Below are 5,033 nucleotides of genomic sequence, written 5' to 3'. Positions count from 1 at the left end.
ACAGGCATTAGCCAGTCAGGATGGATTCTTATGATTGATCAATAAGTCTAGGAAAGTGCTCTTCTCCTTATCCACAGACAGTGGGTAAGCCCCTGGGAGCACTCCTATTGCAGGAGTGAGGATGTGTGTAGGGTTTTTTTAAAAACTGGAGCAGAAGCAGAAGGGATGATCCATCCCCTACGAGCCACATGATTAAGGGAGGCCTCGTCCTCCTAGTTTTCTGCTTTCCTATTCCAGCATCTTCCTGCCTTAAACTGAAGGGATTTCTAGGTGGTTACTTTTTCCCGCAGCAGAACAACTATTACCAGCTATGAGCGTGCCCCAAAGCCCATTGAAAACAATGCATCTTGGATCAGATCTCATGTGCACCTGTGTTTTGTGTACAACAAATACAATGCCAGGGGGAAAAATTCCTTCCCATTGGTTTTCTGTTTGGATTCTCAGCTGCCCATTTTCTGAAACTTCCATTGAAACCTACAGGTTGTTGGGATCACTGGTTTTGCACAGCCATCTATTTAGCATCATACAGATTATAATGATCTCATCTTTCTAATAAGTGCTTATTGAACAATATTTATGAGCTGTTTCCTCTCTCTCCTCCATAGGTACTAAGAAGCTAGTGTTCAGTGACAACAAACAGTGAATCAATTTTCTCTACTGCTGTGATCCACAGGCCCTTTGGGGTGGAACAGCAATATTGTCAATGACTGGCTGAGGTAACAGTGACTCAGAAGCAGACCTGAGACAAAAGATACAACTAGCATTTGGAATTCGTTTCACAAAAGCACTCCTTTGAATTGAATCAGTCTGAGGAAGATGCAGAAACAGGAAAAGGGAGTGGGGAAAAGAGCAAAACTGTGTTTGTTACCATGGAAAAGCCAGATGAAGACCTTTAGGAGAAATGTCAAGAAAGAAATGAATAAACGGGTAACTTAGAAAGCAAATAAACCCCTCCATCACTTATTCAGAGGAGCTCCCTATAAAGAATGGCAGCATGACAAAGGAAAAGTGAAGCACCAAATCCCAGAGTTCTTTGGGTGAACGGTCTGGCATCTGTTTGCTTTTGGGGGCAAAACTCAAAACTGTTTTTGTGCAATTTGTCACACTTGGAAACATTCTGGACATCTTGCCTTGGCTTCAGAATTCACATGTAGCATAAGAATTTCACAAGATCTTTCATTTGTTCAGTCAAAAGCAGCTCTCACAGCTACCAATAATGGGGCCCTGAAAACCAAAACACAAAAAGATTTAAACTCTTTTAAAATAAAGGAACAAATTGCTCTCAAATCCTCCCTACAAACACACCCCACTCCTTGCAATGCCTCACAAAGACAAGGGGCTTCCATTTTGTATTCAGTCCGTTACTTCATGGTATACCTCAGGATCTGGAGGCCTTACCTTCCCAAAAGCATTTTTCTCCTTTTGTCTCTGAAGCAGCCAGTCCTATAGAACTGTGGTTCTCAACTGGGTTTCAGGAAGGGTCTGCCAAAATAAACCAGAGAGCATGCAAAAAATAAAAGCCATTTCACCTCATGCTATTTGGACACATAGCTTTTTCTTCTCTTTTCTTTTTTTACCAGAACGTGTGTTAATTTTTCTGCATGATATGCTGAAACCTATTGGCTTCAGCAGGGCCCCCTGTGGCATGGGGCCCCAGGCAGTTGCCCTGCTTGCTGCCCCCTAACGCCGGCCCTGCCGGAACTATCAATTTAATACCGTTTTTAATCTACTGGATATGCAGAAAAAGAGTTATTGGGGCACAGGTGGGCCATGGGCTTTTTATAGCATGTTGTGGGGGCATCAGAAAGAAAAAGATTGCAAGCCCCTGCTATAGAACTTCCTCTGAACACCTAAACCAGGGGAACAGGCAAATGAACTGGAGTTAACCCCACATTCACCAGATAGCAGAGAAGGCCTCTGTAACTGTTTCTTTTTTCATCTTAAATTAAAGTAAGTTGCTCCCTCTCCCTTTGCAACAGTTGAAGCTCCTGTTAGGCTAAGAGACCCCCTAGGAATGCTGGGTTTCATAGAGCGGGGCCGGCTCTTAGCAAACCATGCTGGTTTTCGCCACATGATTAGGGTTCTACCAAATTCATGGTCCATTTGGGTCAATTTCAAGATCATAGGATTTTTAAAATCGTACATTTCATAATTTCAGCTAGTTAAATCTGAAATTTCACAGTGTTGTAATTGTAGGGGTCCTAACCCGAAGGAGTTCTGGGAAAGGTCGCAAGGTTATTGTAGGGGGGGTTGCGGTGTTGCTCCCTTACTTCTGCACTGCTGCTGGCGGGGCGCTGCCTTCAGAGCTGGGCACCCGGCCAGCAGTTGCGGCTCTCCAGCCCCCCAGCTCTGAAGGCAGAGCAGAAGCAAGTGTGGAAATACCACAACCCCCCTAAAATAACCTTGCGATCCTCTGGCAACTCCCTTTTGGGTCAGGACCCCCAATTTGAGAAATGCCGGTCTCCCCTGTGAAATCTGTATAGTATAGGGTAAAAGGACACAAAAGACCAAATTTCAAAGTGGGAGACCAGATTTCACAGTCTGTGACTCATTTCTCATGGCCGCGAATTTGGTAGGGCCTTACACATGATATATGAACAACTAGGACACCATAATCCTCCTGACGACTGGAATTGGGTAGTTTCTCTTCAAATAATTTGCAGGCCCTCAAGTGGGCCTCCTGATCTTCTACTGCAGAAGCCACCGGAACCCATGCCGCAGTATGCATACATAGCTAGGCCTTGTATGTTTGTATATAGTTAGTAAACACAGTTGTTTGGAACTGTGTTCCTGTAGTTTCCTCATATTCATTATGTTGTGTAAAGAGCAAAGACAACAATGTCGGGAAAGGTTTTACTAAGAGCTAGTCTAATAAATTCCCAGGTATCACATAAATGTGGGTGACACACTTCCTTGGAATGCCCAGGACTGAGAGTTACCCCCCTGCCTCCAGCGTGCGGGAGTCTTTCTTGTGGGAGCTGGGTGCCAACACCTATACAGCACCAGCCTTTCAAGCACTCTCCTCAGGACTCTCCCTGTTCCACTTTGCTCTGCAGGTTAGCAACAGGTGCACCCTGAGCCCTCTTGAAGAGTGTTCCTCTGAAGCGTCCAGCCCCTGTCACTGGGCCCTCACAGTAATTACCAGGTTCGCTGCTCCCAAGGGAATACAGTATACACACACCAGCTTGTTTGAGTCAACTGTCAGCTCCAGTGTAACAACCCAGCACTGTAATCTATTTATAGTGAAAACAAACACAGTGAATGTTTATTAACAAAGGTTAAGATTTAAGAGATAGTGAGCAAGAGTAAAAAGAACAGCAAGTTACAAATAAAACGAAGTATAACATCCTTCCTAGAGATCAAAACTTAACAGGCTACAATCCATATCTAAAGCAGTTTTATCTCACCTAAACCTTTTCTGTAGAGCTTGCTGGTTTTCAGTCCAGCGTCCAGAACATTCACAAATAACACCCCCACATATACCCTGCCACAGGTGTTCCTCAGTGACACCAAAATAGATTCATAGATACTAAGGTCAGAAGGGACCATTATGATCATCCAGTCCGACCTCCTGCACAACGCAGGCCACAGAATCTCACCCACCCACTCCTGCGAAAAACCTCACCTATGTCTGAGCTATTGAAGTCCTCAAATCGTGGTTTAAAGACTTCAAGGAGTAGAGAATCTTCCAGCAAGTGACCCATGCTACAGAGGAAGGTGAAAAACCTCCAAGGCCTCTTCCAACCTGCCCTGGAGGAAAATTCCTTCCCAACCCCAAATATGGTGATCAGCTAAACCCTGAGCATATGGGCAAGATTCACCAGCCCCAGGAAAGAATTCACCATACCCAGAAAAGAATTTTCTGTAGTAACTCAGATCCCACCCCATCTAACATCCCATCACAGGCCATTGGGCCTATTTACCATGAATATTTAAAGATTAATTAATTACCAAAATCATGTTATCCCATCATACCATCTCCTCCATAAACTTATAGAGTTTAATCTTAAAGCCAGATAGGTCTTTTGCCCCCACTGCTTCCCTTGGAAGGCTATTCCAAAACTTCAGTCCTCTGATGGTTAGAAACCTTCATCTAATTTCAAGTCTAAACTTCCCAATGACCAGTTTATATCCATTTGTTCTTGTGTCCACATTGGTACTGAGCTTAAATAAAAATGTCCTTTTGCTTCTCCTTATACTTCCCCAAATCCATTGTCTTTGTTCCCCAATCAGGCTGACCTCTCGGGTACAGACTCTGCTGTGCTTTCCCCTGTTCAGTTCACATCCCCCTATTGGTTCCCTACGTAAATGGGTTTGCAGTATATTGGCTTACAATATTAATTTACAATGAACATAGATAAATCAGCATTCCTTTGTCTATGAAAGCCTCATTGGTCAACCCTGCCAGGGACACAGACGCTAAAATATATTTTTAGTACATACCTACAACTTCTTAAATATCACCCATACATACATCACACAATGACGATGAGGATCAGTATGACATCAGCTTTCATCCGACACCCCACATGACCCTGTATGGATAAATACTGTGAATCCCGTGTGTTAGGTGTAGTGAATTTGTCAGACCTCATAGGAGTGGCTGTAACAGAATAGGGGACCCTTTGCCAGTTGGCATTGAAGGGCTCTTAGGGTCACAGTGAACACTTCCCATTAGCACACAGCAAAACCTTATCCAACATCCCCCAGTACCACAGAGTCAAAGACAGCACAATTACCAGTACAAGCACCAGTGTTCGTAATTCTAGAAGAGTGAGCTGAAAAATAATTTTTCATGTGGACATAAACGAATCTAAGAATGAGTCAAAGGTACAATAACTGTATGAGGAGGCCATCAGCTGGGGCTGTGAGATAGGTCCCCTGCCTGGTAAATCAACACTTGAGCAGATCTGTTCCGTTAGAAACCGCTCCCCCATTGAATGGCTGTGTGTGCGCTCATCCTGCACATTACCCTAGCTGAAACTCTTGTGGTTTCTAGGCAGCAGCTCCACCAGCTGCCCAAAATGAAGACT

The 5,033-nt window shown here is 44.1% G+C and overlaps 1 long non-coding RNA gene across 1 annotated transcript; it reads right to left on the bottom strand.

Annotated features, from left to right (window-relative positions):
* Positions 1 to 1,130: 1,130 nt before the first annotated feature.
* On the bottom strand, positions 1,131 to 4,531 carry LOC311516244. Its single transcript, XR_014710367.1, has 4 exons — positions 4,444 to 4,531; positions 3,143 to 3,233; positions 1,399 to 1,482; positions 1,131 to 1,224 (listed from the first exon to the last, which is right to left on the bottom strand). It is a non-coding gene; the product is annotated as an uncharacterized lncRNA (long non-coding RNA).
* Positions 4,532 to 5,033: the final 502 nt, after the last annotated feature.

The sequence above is a fragment of the Lepidochelys olivacea genome (assembly GCF_965140295.1).
Source record: "Lepidochelys olivacea isolate rLepOli2 genome assembly, chromosome: 2".
NCBI classification, from domain to species: Eukaryota; Metazoa; Chordata; order Testudines; family Cheloniidae; genus Lepidochelys; species Lepidochelys olivacea.
The sequence above is the reverse complement of the archived record's forward strand: the minus strand, read 5'-3'. Positions and strand labels throughout refer to the sequence as shown.